Genomic DNA, 16,947 nt, shown 5'->3' on the forward strand with positions numbered 1-16,947 from the left:
GAGCGGAGTCTTTAGGAGATAATTAGCTGAACTATCAGGTTCTCTCTAAAACATCAAAATGGAGATTAAATGCAGGCGGAGTAATTCGTTGCCAGTGGCAGAAGAGGGCAGGGAGGCGCGTACAGCCCAGATCCTCAATGGTGGATCCGAGGAGAGGAGAGGAGAGGAGAGGAGAGGAGAGGAGAGGAGAGGAGAGGAGAGGAGAGGAGAGGAGAGGAGAGGAGAGGAGAGGAGAGGAGAGGAGAGGAGAGGAGAGGAGAGGAGAGGAGAGGAGAGGAGAGGAGAGGGACCCTGCAAACATCCTCAGCATCATGTTGACACCCCTCGGTTTGCTTTCTGGAGCCGAGGAGCACGGTCGATGGGAACGACCCACACAGAAACCAGGATGACACCAGTGCCACCACCAAAAGCCACCGAGCGTTTGATGCAGAAACCAACGCCTCATTAGAGCATCTGCGCCGCATTTCTATCCCGAAGCCATCTCACCTCCGTGTATTTGGTAATTTAATGAAAAATACTCTTTTTTTGTGTGCGTGTGAAAGCAGATGCACTGTGTGTTCCCCCTGAATGAAAATAAAAGCTTTTGGAAAAACAAAATTTACTGAAAACCTGTTAAACCCACCCTGTCTGTAGCACCCACAGAGAACTCAATCCCAGCATTCGACCTGGCTCTCCCCGAGCTGCGGGCGTGCTCTGGTTCAGGCTCTTTCTTTCCAGCACTCCCATTATTTTTTCTCCTGAGGATGGGGCTGGGAAGCCCAACACAGCTCCTGCCCTTTCAGTAAAGTGTAATAAACTTCTTCCTCTGACACATAGGAAAATGTTTTAAGGCAAGACTTTATAGAGAGCATCAATCACTTTGGAGGTGATGGAATTGCTGCAGAATTATAAGCAAGTCTGAAGTGTCTGCAGAGGACTCTAAACACTGTCTTCTATTTATTCGCTGTGTCCTTTGTAAATGTAAACTTCGGTGGAGTCCAGAGGCCCTTCCGTCTCCAGGGCTTGTCAATCCAGCACCTTTCACCACCGCTAAAATCACAATTAAAAAAAGGAGGGGATTACAAAAACAAACACAGAGCTCGCGCTCGCGAGTGATGGCTGCGGACTGTTGTGGGATCCCGTCCCGTGCCTCCAGCTTCCCACCGCTGGCGTGCAAAGCAGGACCTCAGAGCCATCTCCTCGCCGGTCACCCCTGTGTCACAGCGGGCAGGAGGCGAGGACACCTGTCCTGGCCACAGCATCCAGTCCCGACTCCCAGGAACCCATCCCTTTCGTTCAGAAAGGAAGGAAGGAAGGAAAGACCCAAACTAAACTCCAGGGAAGACCTCCCTGGACATGTGCATCCATCGCAGCGCATGGACAGGGTTTTATGTCCTCAGATGTTGGCCTACCAGCGAGGAGCGGGCAAGGGTGCACCACTGCGTAAACACAGATCATGGCTTTGAAAGGCTCCGGGAAGATCAAGCGGAGGACAGTGCCCTGACAGCGGGATGGAGCTGGGTGTGCGAGAGCCATCCCAGCTGGAACGCCCCCCTCGGAGGAGCAGGAGTGGGAAGTGACTTTTGCTTCCACAGAAAGAAAAAAAAAAAAAGAGAGATAAAAGCTCTTTAAAGTTTCGAAGGAAATCTTTGCTCAAACCTTCTCTTTGCCAAAATAGCTGGAAAAATTATTTTGTACATTGAAAGGTCCGTAGCTGCTCTGGGGTGGGGAAAAGATGTTTCAAAACATACCTTGCACAAGAGACTTGACCTGGAGCATCCTCCTGCCAGCCGGGGAACAAAGTCAGCGTGCTCAACACAGACCCTTTGAAGGGATCGGGAGGTGTGGAAGGAAATAAAACTCCGGGACCTTTTTGGCATTAACAGGTATTTCGGGAGTTACAAGCATCTCCTTCTTCACACAGCCGTGTGCACACCTATGAGCATCATCAACTCTGGGCAGACCTGACATTAAACAGAGGAAAATTCCTGCTGACAACACAACTCAAAATATAATCCCGGCATCCCCGTGGCCGAGGGATGATCCCAGGTCCCACCCGCTCTGCCACCTTGCTAGGAACACGCTTTGTCAGTCGGTGTCTCACCAGCTCCGGCCAGCATCTCTCTTCTCGAAAAGCTTTTACCCCAAAAGACAATTCAGAATGTAATTATTTCAACAGCAAAGCAGCATTTTGGAGCCCCCTCAGCAGATCATAATACTCCTCACCGAATCGTGCTACGGAGATAGAGCTGAGAAAGGCAACGGAGGGCACAAGTGCAGGGAGGTCTCAACCCCTCCTGCTGCTCGCTGTGACCCTGCACCACCATCCCCTGGGATTCCTCAGCGGATAAGGAATCGGCTGGATGGTCACACTCTAGGAGTGCTGAGAGAGGTGGGGTTGTTCAGCCTGGAGGAGAGAAGGCTCCAGGGAGACCTTAGAGCAGCTTCCAGTGCTGAAAGGAGCTGCAGCTGTGAGGGGCTCTCGATCAGGGAGGGCAGCGATAGGATGATGGGGAATGGTTTTCAGCTGAAAGAGGGGAGACTGAGATGAGATCTTAGGGAGAAATGTTCTCCTGTGAGGGTGGGGAGGCCCTGGCCCAGGTTGCCCAGAGCAGTGGTGGCTGCCCCATCCCTGGAGGGGTTCCAGGCCAGGTTGGATGGGGCTTGGAGCCCCTGAGCCAGTGGGAGGTGTCCCTGCTCATGGCAGGGGCGGAACTGGATGACCCTTATGGTCCCATCCAATTCAAACCATTCTATGATGATTCCATGGCCCTACAGAGCCTTTTCTCCATGGCAGCCGTCCCGGTGCTATCAGAGTAATTCATAACAGCATTATCAGTGGCACAAGGCAAACCCTTCCTTTTTGCATTGCTCGCTTCTTCCTGTCCGATAACAGCAACGATTCCAGGGATGCACACAAGGCAGGAGCAGAGCCTCCGACCGGAGCATTCCCGGCTGCCAGGTGGGCTGGGAAAACAAAACCTGCCTCTTATGCAAACCCTTGGGGAACTAAGAATAGCCCAGAAGAGATCTTTCCTCAATTGCAGAATCAGATTCCTCCTCATTAATGAATGGGCTCGATTTGCCACTAGTTATAACGGCAAAGAGAAGGGCTGAGGCAAAATTGAACCTCAAATTTGGTCAGGGTCCAGTGTGGCGCTGCCAATGCCGGGGAGATGCTCAATTCACCCGTTCCGTGGGGCTGCAGATCAGCATTAGAGACACCAGCACTGGGATGTATCGTCCTCACCGCTGGTGCCACAACCGGCGCATCATTCCGGTGCTCAGCCCAGGAGAGGTGCGAGGCTCAAAGAGAAGTGGGAAGGAGGATGAGTGCTGCAAAAGGGCTACAGGAAAAAGAGAGCTGGGACCCTCCAACCTCTTGTTTCATCCCTCTCAGGAAAAAAATTACGTTTTCCAGCACTGCCCTGGGAGAACAGGCATCGCTTCCCAGCACTGACCCTGGAACCGGGCGTTTCGATCCCGTTGTGACTCCAGCAGGGTCTGGGCTGTCCCACAGTCATCAATAGTGAGATCAACCCAGTGACCTTCAGCCTTAGAAGGATGAGCCTCTGCCCTCGTGCTAACAGGGAGCGTGATTAAACGCAGCTCCTCGCTGGTGAGCGTCCCCGGGAGCAGCTGTTAACGGGAATGTGGTCATGACCCAGGGGCAGGTCCAGATCTGCCCGCTCACTTCTGCAGAGTCCTGTCTGGACACATGGAATCTCTGGCCACAATCGTGTGTCCGGGGCTGTGGAATGGGCTGGCGGTGCCTCCCTGGCACGGCAACGATGTGTGTGCACATGGGTATGGACTCACCCTCCTGCAGAAGATGCCTTCTCCAGCGGCTCCCGTGCTCGTCATAGTAGGGTCATAGGATAGTTTGGGTTGGAAGGGACCTTAAAGATCATCCAGTTCCAACCCCCCTGCCATGGGCACGGATATCCCACTAAATCAGGCTGTCCTGCCTTGGACATCGTCACAGTGATGGAGTTTGAACCAGGAGATCTTTGCGGAAAGGGAAGGGGAATTATGGTCATGTTTGCAACAGGTCCTTTTCCTGGCGTGCTCCAGAATGCCAAACATCCCCGTGGCCCCAGCAGCCGCCCAGCAAACAGCTGATCCCTGTAGCATCACACCCACAGCCTTTCCCCGGGGCTGACCCGGAGCACCCCAACCTCCCCAGCTTCCCGCGGGCGGTTTGTTTGCACTGGGAGAGTTGCTGCAGGAAAAGTGCAATACCAGCAAAAGCTGGTAGGGAATCCGGGGGCCAAGTCTGGAGTAAAATTCTGATAATGCTGTGTTTATACCAGGAATTTCTTTGGCAGATAAATCAAGTGAGTGAAGAAGTAACAGATGGGAACTGGCTGGAGACATGGCGATGGGAATTTCAGCTCCGGGCTGGGCTAGCAGCTCAGCCCCTGGAAACTGCTACCCACTGCCACCTCTGCCCAGAAGCACCCAGGAATTTAAACCGGGATTGGTGCTGCAGCCTCTGTGCTGGAGCAAAGCAGCCCAAGGGCAGCACGAGCAGGGCAGCAGTTGGCCACCGCGTGCAAACTCTCCTCCAACAGCCAAGAGAGAGAATCCAGGGTGGCATCACGTCTCTACGGGCACACGCTGCTCCATCCGCCAGCCCCACGGCGTTTGAGAGCTGACCGGTACCCAGGGCATCGCTAGAGGAAGGGTCCTTTGGTGCCTCTGTGGAGGGAGAGCACACGCAGAAGCGAGCGCTGACACCCTCACCTCCTCCACCTACGCGGGACTCACATGGAGTTTAAAGACACACACAGTAAGGATTGCACAGGGAGAAGAGGACTGGCCCAGGCACGGCTCTGGTTTTCGGTCCACCGTGGCTGCTGTTTATTTCCCAGTGGTTGGGATGCCAAACTCCTCCCGGGCTGGGCAGTTATTCCCGGTGTCAGCCACTCAGGAACATGCCACATGCTTGTTTGAACAGCACCAGCCCGCGGCTATGCCTGCGTGCCCGGCGTTCCCAGGTGCTGCCCCGAGGAGCGACCGCTGCCAAGTCTGGCAAAGGGCAGGGCATGGATGCACCAGGAGGTGAGACCACGGAGCGGAGGGTGGGAACAGCTTCCCTGGCTGCAAACAGACATTTGCAAAAGGGAATGGCCTTCCCATCGCTTCCTCCTTCGTTTGGGTTCTGATTTTTGTCTGAACAAACCAACACGCATCCAACAGCAACACGCGAACGGGAGAGGGGCAGCAGCGCAGCCAGTGCTGTGCAAACAAAAGCAAGGAGACAAAAGCCTTTCCCTAGCTCAGCCCCGGCACAGCACCAGCAGCAGGAAGCACAGGCTGCTGGGAATTACTCCAGGATGATCTCCCTGTGTTGTAAGTCCTGGAAAGCGACCTGTTCAAGCTGTGCGATCGCCTTGGAGCGCCTCTGCTCCTCCAGAGAAGCGGCTGGGTGGCAGCAAACATGGGAACCTGCAACCAGGAGCCGGGGCGCCCAGGGAGGATGTGGTCTACGTGTTCTTGACATGGGTTTTAAAAGCTCCCTGCGATAAAGCTGCACACGCTTTTACTAAGCGTGATTTGTGAGAGCTGATGGGTTGGTTTAATGACACAGCAGCTTGCAGAGGAAACACCGCTTCCCCTCCTGCTCAGTCCTCCAACAAGAGAGAGCTCCAAGCCAAGGGTATCAATTTGATCACGACAGTCTCTCGCAGAGCCAGAGATCCAGGTTAGCCAGGGGAGATTAGAGATGCTTTGATCTCTCCATAAATCTGTTGCATCCGGCTCAGTGCTGCCCACAAAGCTCACACAGGCTCTTGATACCCCTCCAGGGCTCGGACCCCTCAATCACATCTGCGGCTCCAGCTGCCACCGTGCATGCTCAAATAGGAGCCTCGAGCCAGCCAGGAGCCCCGAGATAGGCAAAGACGGGCATCAGTGCAGTCCTGGGCCTCGCCCCAGCTCCTCGGAGCCAGTCCCGGAGCCAGAGAGGCTCTTGCCCTGGAGCCAGCACCGCACCGAACTCGCTGCTCTCTCCTCGGGCTGCAGCAGTGGAACATATGGGACCCGTTAGTTGGAAGCATATAAAATTCAAAGCTGTATTAGTCATCGGCTCCGTCATGTTCATTCCACCGCTGGTAGACACTACTCTTGCAGAAGCGACCGACAACTGCTTGTGTTTCTACTGTCAGCTCCAATAAACAACTGTGTTTAATGCCGCGGGGGGAGAAGGGGGCTCAGAAACTCTATCCAAAAATAACAAGTTTTGAGCACGAGAACGTTGCCAGCTCCACAGCCCAGTCTCTGCCCCAGTTTGCACTGGAGTGAAGAGGGGTCTAAAAGCCGAGATGACACAGCGGTACTAAACCACCTCCCGCCTGAGCCCTCTGCACAGCCACGCACGCAGGACCCCGGCGATCACGCACCATTAACATTCTCGGAGTGACATCTCCCAAATGCTTCAGGGATGGATGGGTTGCCGGTTGATTTGCAAAGCATTTAGGCAAAATTATGAGGAGGTGCGTTGGTGGGGAGCCAAGGGCTGCATCCCAGTGGGGGATGCGAGTTGCTCAGATGGTGCACACCCACCCCATGGCCCTACGGAGCTCAGCCCGGGCGCTGCGGGCACCAGCCCGGCGTCACGCGCCAGCCGGTAAACAGGGCATAACTCTCCTCCTCATAAAGGCTTAAGTGCCCTGACGCTGTTGGATAAACAGGACCGTGCTGAATGCATACAGAGACTTGGCAGAGGCATCTCAGCATCTTCACAAGCCCTCAGCTGCTCTGCAAGTGGCCTCATCCTCAGAAAGGACTGGAAGCCCAGCGCCCACCACAAGCCCATCGCCTGCCCGCGGCACGGCCAGGCACTGACAGGCAGGATTCACCCAGTCGAGAGGGGAATGAGGTATCAAAAAGAAGGCAGAACACAGAAAGTCCCCCACTCACAAGGTCCTCAGCCCGGGAAAGGGTCCCTCTCTGCTGTAACCCACCAGGAGACCTTCAGGAAAGGAATCCAGCTCCTGGCGTAGCTGGGCTGATCCAGTCGTCACCACCTCAGCATTAAGAGCTCAGTGTAGGGGATTTCCAGCAAAACTGCTTTGTACTTTTTGAACTAGTAATGGGTCTTGTCTCAGACGAGTAACCGGTGAAAGCAAAAACGCTTTGCCCTGCTCTGGGTTGCGCCCCAGAATTGGGTAAGGGGTTTGCAAGGGTGTCTCAGGATACCACATTCCCATTAGCATCATCCCAAGAATGTCAGCTCAGGACGGGCAGCTGGATTAGTAACGCTGTACATGTGCTTTATCACCTTCTCTCCTACATTGCACTCTCATTTTTCATTGACTGTTCCAGTTTAAGTGACCGCAGGCACCCTCACGTCTTCCCTCCTCTCCATGCAGAAACCCAACCTGCCCGGCTGAGGATCCGGGACCGGCGCACGGGGGATGTGGAGTGAGGGGTTCCCACAGAGCCAAACTGGAAGAGACAAAGAAGAAATAAACACGGGGCGGTGGGTGTCCAGGGGGCACCGACTCAGCCTACGACAGATCCGGGTGATAACGGGCGCTGCCACAGAGGAACCCACAGAGCTCAAAGCATCCGTCCCTCATCAACAGCACAGTCAGACTCAGGGAGAGCCCAGGTGAAAAAAGAGCCAAGGCTACCCCTGCTCCGAGGGTACAAACATCCCACATGAATGTCTCTTCACTACATTTTGAAGGTGATGCGAAGTTCTGAGCTGCTGCAGGGCTGGGCAGCTGCTGCTGGAAAACCTGAGTTAGGGAGAGAAATGTCACCCCAAATTTATTGTATTTACTTTCTCCAGTGTTTTCAGAATTTCTTACTCTTCTATAGTTTATATTAGACACATTTATCAGCTCCTTTGGGCTTTTAACCCCAGATTCACTGTCTCAGGTTGTAGCAGCGAGTGATGAAATGGGTATTCCTGGGGCTGAATGCCGGGGGTGGGTTGGGGCCAAAACTCAAATAATCGAATGGCCAAAATGAACCCAAAACACTGAAATCCCTGCCCCTGGCACCATAGACATCCCACCCATCTCCTCCCTTCCTCTCGAGTGTGGGATTTCCCAGCTGGTAGACGCACTCACACATTTTATTACTGGCTCTATCAACATATTCCATACTCATCAGCAGTGGATCTTCTCTTTTTCAGGTGAGAGATGGGCAAAACCACATTTTGCCCTAAGCGGTCTGCAACTAAAATGGCCTATTTTGAATAAATCATATTTTTAAACAGCCTTTACAATACACTAAAAAACCACGGCAGCCACCAGCAAAGGTGAAACTCCCCGAGATAACGGGAAATGACAGAAGCGAAGGAGGGACGAGAGCAAAAATTGCATTTCAAGCTGGCAAATCTATAGGTAATGAGTAAAATTAACTCCCTGGGTGTGAAACTATTGAACACCACAGCCCCAAAAGCGGACAATGGGATCAAAGTCGGGCTTGCCCCAGCACCCGCCGTAACACCCAGGGCCATAAGCTGCTCAGGAAAGTTCAAAGGAGCCCACACAGCCTTGCCCGGCTCCTGGGGCAGCACACAATTCCCAGGCTTTCCGGGGGCTTGCTTCCCAAAGGGATGGGAGCAGGGCTGGCGGTGGGGGCCGCTGGGCTGCCCGCAGGGAGGGTGAAGGGGCTGGAGACCCCCCCAGTGACCCCAGTGCCTGGAGGGGCCAGCGAGCTTCCCCCGGCAGCGGGATAATGCACGCTCCCGCTGGCAGGATTAGCCCTATAGCAGGACAGCTGAATCAGACGCTCAGCCCTTAACAGGATTATGCTCTTGGGAACGGCAGTGAAAATACAGACATCCTGCTCGGCGCTGCCTCCGCTCCCCTGCTCGCAGAGCATCCCTGCTGGGAGGCAGATACGCTCCGGTTTGGCTGGAAATGTCATAATAAAAGGTTAGGGCGAACTCCATGGCTGCACGAGGAATGGGCTCAGCTTTCCAGCGGCCACGGGGGGGTTTGGGCTCCTCTAGAGCCCATGCTGAGTCCAGTTTTCCAATCACCCAAGCATGTTCCATCTCAACACGCGGGGCCGGGAAGCTGCCGAGCTCTGTGTCTGGAGCTGATCCTCAACCCTGTGCCTCCCCAGCAGCACACGCTGCCATCACCCCCACCACGACACCCAACCCCTGGTGAGCCCCAGCCTGCAGGTCAGCAGTGCCCTTGGAGCTGGGATCCCATCCCAGCATCACCAGGAGTGGGTCAGAGCCCCCCAGAGCACTGGGGCCACTCCTCGGGGCACACACGCTGCAGGGCAATCACAGAATCATGGGATGGTTTGGGTTGGAAGAGACCTTAAAGATCATCCAGTTCCAACTCCCGTGCCATGGAAGGGGCATCCCATAACGCCAGACACCACAACCAGGCAGTAGACACAAAGGAGAGGAGCTGGAGGATCTTCTTCCCCCACAGGTTTGACCCGATACCTCCTCTATCCCTGGAGAGGGGCAGATTTAGACTGGACATTAGGGAGAATTCCTTCACCGTGAGAGTGGTGGGACACTGGCCCAGGTTGCCCAGGGAAGCTGTGGCTGCCCCATCCCTGGAGGTGCTCAAGGCCAGGTTGGATGGACCTTGGGCAGCCTGAGCCAGTGGGATGTCCCTGCCCATGGCAGAGGGGTTGGAACTGGGTGATCTTTAAGGTCCCTTCCAACGCAAACTATTCTATGATACTATTGAGGGGAATCTTTCCATATTCCCTACTAACTCTGGATCAAGCCCTCAATTTCCATGGAAACACAGACCTTCAGGTGTCCGACATCAGGGTGTTCTCCACATTCTTGGCTGCTTCCCAAGCCCCACTCCTCACCCACCAGCATTAACAGAATAATCAGGTCAGCCACAAATCCCAAATGCAGCTTGGTGAGACGCTGTGCTCATTACATCTCTATTTCCAACAGCGGATTTGCACCAGACCCAACATTTCTAAGGCACGGGGAAGCACCAAGAGAAACAGAGCTGCACAATTTCCAGGTTAACAATGCTTTTCACCTGCTCCAGCCTGCAGGTCTCCACAATAGCTCCTGCTGCCCCACGCTGGCTCCCAACGCAGCGCACGTAGGTCATCGAGGCAAACGCTGTGTTCTTGGCACGCCGAGGCTGAAAGCACAGCTTGCTGCCCTGGCTCCTTGTTGGATTTCAGAGAGGCTGGCAACTGAAAAGCAAATCCAATTTAGCCACAGTTCATTATCCGACATAGCATGACACTGGGATGCTCGCAGACAGAAACCAGCTTCCTCCTGCCCTGCAAGATGTATTGACCAAAGGCGAGAAAACAGCATTAATAGCTCTCTGCTGTGCCGCTGAATCCGGGCAGCGGCAACGAGATTCTTTGGGTTATTTCTGTCCCATCTCACATAAGAGTAAATCAGAAGCTGCTACAGGCTGCCATTAAATTTCTCTCTATTAATACCAGAATTTGTCCTCTTTTTATACTTTTCTGGTATTTTTAAAGAAATGTGAAAACTCTTCAGCTTCTCGCTGAGCTGAAGATAAAAGTTAACCTCTGAACCATGCCAACGTCTTTCATGTACGACACAATACAGACTTTTTACAGCCAGTTTAGCTCCACAAAGCGTGTTTCAGCCCGTCTCTGTTTGCCCCCATCCTCACCTGATGCTGGGAGCCAGGATGCAAGAGCAACACCCAATTTCCGTTGGATGTACGCACATGCTCTCAGCACCCAAATGATTCCCAGCAGTTCTCATCACTCCTCGCAGCCCTTTCCACTGTCCGCTGAAAGGAGACCTCAACCGTTCCGAAGGGGAATGAAGGGTAATGCTGTCTCCCTTGGGGATTTTGGGGAGGGAGGGTGCAAACCCCAGCTGGAAAGCAGTCAGGGCTCCTGAGCTCCCATCCCAAGCTCCGCAGAGAGCTGTGGTTTCACAACTCGGAGCAGCCCTGACGCAGGCTGCTCTCTTGCTCACTGCCTGCCTGCGTGGAGCAGCTCTCTGGGTAGGCAGCATCCACTCCAGAGGGGTCTCGGACAGGAGACAGCCTAGAAAAGTCATGCTGGATGCTTGGAAAAGGAGGAGGCTCAAGAAAACATGGTCTGGAGCTGCAGCCCTTTGTTCAACTGCAGCCTTGCCCGCTGGCTCATGCACACGCACCTCGTGCTGCAGAGAACCGGTGCATGGGCTGCAGAGGCTCCAGGAGAGGCGTTATTACTATCTATGGCCTCGGTGGTGCCTCCTGGTCCAGACTGGACAAAGCAACTGCTCCTCACCAGCGCAGTGGGACCGAGCCCAGTCTAGGGCACAGAAAGCGCTGACCCGCTGCAGGCGCCGGTGCTCACAGCGGCTCTTCCCAGTGGGATTCTGCCCTGCCCCATCCCTCGCCCACCTACAGCTCCCAGGAGGGTCCGGCAGCTCCCGGCATGGGCTGCCAGGAGCAGGCAGGGATGCTGCCTGCGCTCCTCCGGCTGAGAATCCATCACCCTCTGCCCATCCCCAAACACACTTGAGAAACCGTGTTTGACCCCTCGCCTCCCCACAGGGTTGAGCAGATGCGGCCACTGTCCTGGCAGGTGCCTCACGCTTTGCACTAACCGGTTATCTGATCCGGCGTTCTCCGGCTCTTCCTCTGGGCAGACAGTCCTCCAAGCCCATTCAGGGAATATGAGTCACTGAAGAGGCACTTAAATCCATCCTCGAAGATAAGGTTAGAGCTATGTGTGGTGCCTTTCTTGTCCTAGTTTGGAGCCACAGGCTCTCCGTTCTTCCTTGCTTATTCCACCTTCTCTTCCTCCTTCCAAATTCTCCACCACATCCAGCTGCAACGCTGCGAGCGGAGATTCATCCGGACTCGGTGACTACATCGGGGCTGCGACAGGGAGCGTGCAACCGGGAAAGGTCGGATCTGCGCTGCTCACAGCAGGCCTGGGGAGGCAGAGCATCACCTGCTTTGAAGGGCAGAACAGAAAACATGGGAGCTTTGACCATGGAAGCTGCTGTGATGCTGCCACCAGCCCACGAGCAGCTCCTCTGCTCACCCTGCGACGTGGCTGGAGGCTCCGCAGCAGCTCGATTCCAAAGGGCTGCAAGATCCCACAGGGCTGCGCACCGCGCTGGCAGCAGAATGGGCTCCCAACAGAAAGGAAAAGGCAACTCACAGCTTGCCTGCGCCAAGTGAGCCAGCGGAGCCGCCGTGCCATCAGGGATCGGGTCCCGCAGCTCTGGGCCAGCCAAGCTGGGTGGTTTCATCTCCATCCAGGCAAACAACCCTCCATCTCCCTGTCCGGGAGCCCTGGGAGCAGAGGAGTGCCCAGTGCAGGTTCCTGGCAGCAGCAATAAATCCTCATCACCTCCAGGCACTCATCCGAACGGCACCCGCGGCTCGGCAGCATCCCCCTCGCTATCGGCCGCGCAGGGGGAGAAATTCACCCTACATCAGTGAAATGATTAGTCTTAACACTTAGACACCTGTCATATTCCCGAGGAAAAGGAAAGATAAATCATTCCTTGCACTGACAGCAACAACCTGCATCCCTAGATATGAGGGAACTAATTAATCCTGGTCTTGCCAGCCAAAGCCCAACCAGCATGTTTGTACAAGCTCTGCGGTCAAAGTGCATGCAGGATTTGGCCCCGTTTCCCCGGTTTTTATTAATCACATGAAATATTCTCCATTTAGAAACAATGCTAGAGATATATCTGATAGATTTCTTTTCCCCTTGGCCCCTTACCACTTGGCAACAGAGATGAAGCTCTATCTTCACAAAACATTTTGAAACCACTTTCTGTTCCAATTCAGCGTCACCCGCCTCAAAGTTTTCCAGGTTATCTGCAAAAGAAAAGCTAGAGAGATGGATGGCTTGAAATGCTTCGGCTGATAAACTCTAAATATACTATTTTAGTTGTAATTTTATTTTGCACTGTAAAGCAGAACGCACGTGTTAACAAGAAGAGAACAAAAAGTCATTGGAAATGGGGAAGGTTGTTTTGAAAACAAAGCTGCAGAATGTGTCTGTGCCCCCATTCCCTCGAAGTCTGACAGAGTTTCACACAGTGTTTCAAGCTTGATGTGTTGTGTTTCAGGGGGATCCAAGCTGCCCCTCCTAGGGAGGGCAAGGAAGAACTCCAGGAGCAATGCAAAGAGCTGGAAACTGGGACGGGATGCACCAGTGCCGCAGAGGTGTTGGTCCCTCCAGCTGGGCTCTAGTGCTCCTACACTGATTTAGGCTCAGCTTTGGTGCTCCCGAGCCCTGTTTCAGTGTCCGGAGGTGACCCCATGGATGCGGGAAGGCAACCGCTCCCGGGACATGGAACAGGCACCCCACGCTGCTCCGCTCCCGTAAAAACCCACCTCCAACCCTCGCCTGGTTATAAATAACGCAGCCGCCGACCTCGGAGATTAATCAGCGGGCCGGTGTCTCTGCGGGATGTCACCCCGTGTTTTTCCACAGGCCTGTCAAATCTCAGCCCCGTCTGATCTGCCGATGACAGCGGGGCTCGCGCCTGCCAGACAGCACCGGCACGGCCGGCGGGAGGAGAAGCCGAGAGCGGCGGCCGGCAGGATTTATGGCCGCTTTCTCCCCAGAAACCAGCCCGGTTTCTCTCTGCGCTGCACACACAATACACAGATGCCTCTGGAGGATGATGGAAACCTGGGCTGCTTGGCAAGGCGTGGGTGTTTTTAGGTGTAACTGCACCGGTTTGGGCCTTTTGGGGACTTTTAAGGCTAACGCAGTTGGATTCAGGGCAATCAATCCGTACCGGGTCGCTTGTGCACACCGAGCTGCGTCCCAGAGCCCGGGAGGAGCCCAGGAGGGAAGGGAGGGATGAAGTTGCATCCACACCGATGCAGGATGCATCCCACGATGGGAAACCAGCTCTTCCCAAGGCACCACATCTGGTAAACGCCTCCAGGAAGGCACAAAGCCTCCCGGGTGGAAACACAGGTCTAACCGTGAAAGGCTACCAACACCACGTGGCTGCAAAGCCGGGCGCTGCATGTCCACAGCAATTAACAAAGCAATTAACAGGAGAACCAGGAGACAGAGTCAAAGCATGGGCCATCGCTCTCCTAGGAGGGCTGACTCCTGCCTGGTTGTTTGGCTCCTGTTTCTACGGTGGTGGAAGCCATTCGGAAGGGTCAATTCGTCAATAGGTCAATATCCAAAAGGTATTTTTGGCCTCTCAGACCTCGGAGAGATAGCCAGGGTGAATCGGGGACTGCTCAGACACTGGGAGTTGTTCTTTTGGAGGATAATAGACCTTTCTGTCATAACCAAGAGGAGCTGAGCACGGCAGAGGCTGTTCCTGGTGCACAGCTCCTGCCAGCACCTCCGTGAGCCCTTCAACCCAAGTCCAGGAGCTCGCTCGGGCCACATTATCCATCCTCAAACAAGTTCCACATAAATATGTTTACAACAGGGCTTTGTTGCCTCCGAAAACAGGTTTCCCATGAGGTCAGCAGGCCTGGCGCTGCGGGTTATCCCGGGACAGTGATTTTTTCCCCTCGGGGTTCCAGGCAGCTGTGATTATGCAAGGCTCCCAGTTATTCCTGGGGCTATCAACGCGAAAGGTCAGCTTCCCCGCTGCACCCACCACGGGCATTTCGGAGTGGCAGTGATCCCTCTGCAATCCCCTCTAGCACCGCACGCTCCTGGCGCAGCCCCAGCACCTGCTCGATCCCAGAGGGAATCCAGCGCCACGGCACAGGGACAGATGGGGATGGAGAGCAAGCGCTGCCGCTCCCGGGGCACAGCACCCTCACCCAGGGGCAGAGAGCACAGCCACGCTGCCTTTGCCTTCCTGAGAAGAGGGGGACACTTGAGCAGAGCAGGCACAGACGTGGCACACGTTCTTTGTGTGCAAACGCTGCCCGATGGTGCCCAAGGATGCTGCCGGCTGGGACGTAGAATCAGAAGATGCTTTGGGTTAGAAGGGACCTTTTCAGGTCATCCAGTCCAACACCCACGCAGGATCGGGGACACTTAACTACCTCAGGTTGCTCCGAGCCCAATCAGGATGCTACCTCTTCCGTAGTTCTTCCTGCACGTTTCCATGCCATGCTTTTCTCCTGGGGTCACAGAAGCACGGGCTGTCCCCGCAGCTCCGTGCCGCACCAGGCGCGACACAGAGCCACACAGCCCTGGCTTCCCAGCCACCACCTCCAGAACGCAGAGAGTCTCCAGAGTGACGGACCTGCTAAGAAAATAGAGAGCTCGTTCCTTTGAAGTTAATGAATCGTGAAAGCCTTTGAAAGCGGAGCCTTGTTTATTTACTCACCGCAGCTCATGTGGACGAAGCACCCAGACATCCCCAACGCGCTGCTCATTTGAATGAAAGATCAAATGCGAGTCTGCCCGGCTGAGTTGGAGTTGGAGGAGCGAGGGTTGCTCTGGCAGATGAGGGACAGCCGGACACAAACCCTGGGAAATCCAGGGGATAGTCCTTGGGCTGTCAGTCAGGTCTGGTTGAGGAAAGCATCAAAATTTGGAAGACTCATGGGTGTGATGTTTAGGGACATGGTTTAGTGGTAGAGTTGGCAGGCTCAGGTTAGCGGTTGGACTTGATGATCTTAAAGTTCTCTTCCAATCTACCTGAGTACACAATTCCACGATTCTAGGAAAAGAAGCAACTAGGTTGACAGAGAAATTCAGCACACTGGGTGCAAAGCTCTGTGAAACTTGGTCCAAATGTGCCACTTCAGTGCCTAAATCCAGCTGTGGACCCCCTTGCAGACACCCATCACCGCCTAAACCCAGCAGTGAACCCCCCGGCAGACACCCACCACCATCTAAATCCAGCTGTGGATGCCCCTGCAGACACCCACCACCACCCAAATCCAGCTGTGGATGCCCCTGCAGACACCCACCACCATCTAAATCCAGCTGTGGATGCCCCTGCAGACACCCACCATCATCTAAATCCAGCTGTGGATGCCCCTGCAGACACCCACCATCATCTAAATCCAGCTGTGGATGCCCCTGCAGACACCCACCCCCATCTAAATCCAGCTGCGGATGCCCCTGCAGACATCCACCACCACCTAAATCCAGCTGTGGATGCCCCTGCAGACACCCACCACCATCCAAATCCAGCTATGGATGCCCCTGCAGACATCCACCACCACCCAAATCCAGCTGTGGATGCCCCTGCAGACACCCACCATCATCTAAATCCAGCTGTGGACGCCCCTGCAGACACCCACCATCATCTAAATCCAGCTGTGGATGCCTCTGCAGACATCCACCACCACCCAAATCCAGCTGTGGATGCCCCTGCAGACACCCACCACCATCTAAATCCAGCTGTGGATGCCCCTGCAGACACCCACCACCATCTAAATCCAGCTGTGGATGCCCCTGCAGACATCCACCACCACCCAAATCCAGCTGTGGATGCCCCTGCAGACACCCACCACCATCTAAATCCAGCTGTGGACACCCCTGCAGACACCCACTGTCCCAGGGGTGGCTCCACTGCCAGAACAGCCGCCTCTTGCCCTTATCGCAGAGCCCAGCCTGACCCAGAGGTCTCCTGCTCACCACCACATCGCAGCCCACAACTGCACACCCAGCTGAACACCCGGGAACACGGCACTTGGTCGCCTTATTCCCTCCCTTTTCGTAAGAGCAGGATACAGAGCACCCAGCCTCCTCTCTTTGAACGAAAACAACCCAGTAACAGCGAAAAGCTGAAGAAACGGCCACAGCGGAGCCCTCAACACGCTGTGGCTGTGATGGGTCTCCTAAACAAACGCCCAGCCTTCCACACGCGTCTATAAATATCAGCCTTTTCAGCTCCATCGCTGTGTGGATAAGCTGGAACGCAGTATTCCACTTGGGCTTTCAGACAAAAGGACAGCACTCTACCAGCACCAGCTCTGTTGCTGTCGCTTTCAGAAGCGTAACTGGATTATAGCAGCAGATGAGCTTCTGGTCCCGGTTTTGCTCCAGCCGGGAAAGTTGCTCTCTGATCCGCAGCAAAAAGAATGGGAAGGAAAGAGCAGAAAGAGAGGA

The 16,947-nt window shown here is 54.7% G+C and overlaps 1 long non-coding RNA gene across 5 annotated transcripts in view; it reads right to left on the minus strand.

Annotated features, from left to right (window-relative positions):
• Positions 1 to 1,243: 1,243 nt before the first annotated feature.
• The window catches only part of LOC128854439 (uncharacterized), a 33,081-nt gene continuing 17,377 nt past the window's right edge, over positions 1,244 to 16,947 (minus strand). Inside the window, exons 3-9 of one of the 5 annotated variants that reach the window (XR_008453542.1) lie at positions 15,212 to 15,547; positions 14,604 to 15,127; positions 12,664 to 12,761; positions 12,091 to 12,255; positions 11,528 to 11,877; positions 9,972 to 10,134; positions 1,244 to 1,943 (exon numbers count right to left, since the gene is read on the minus strand). This is a non-coding gene — a long non-coding RNA (uncharacterized LOC128854439). Of the gene's footprint in view, positions 1,944 to 9,971; positions 10,135 to 11,527; positions 11,881 to 11,970; positions 12,256 to 12,663; positions 15,128 to 15,211; positions 15,548 to 16,947 lie in introns of all 5 variants that reach the window. The other 4 variants (XR_008453539.1, XR_008453538.1, XR_008453541.1 and 1 more) reach the window with 4 other exon arrangements.

Source organism: Cuculus canorus, chromosome 24 (genome assembly GCF_017976375.1).
Source record: "Cuculus canorus isolate bCucCan1 chromosome 24, bCucCan1.pri, whole genome shotgun sequence".
Taxonomy (NCBI): Eukaryota; Metazoa; Chordata; class Aves; order Cuculiformes; family Cuculidae; genus Cuculus; species Cuculus canorus.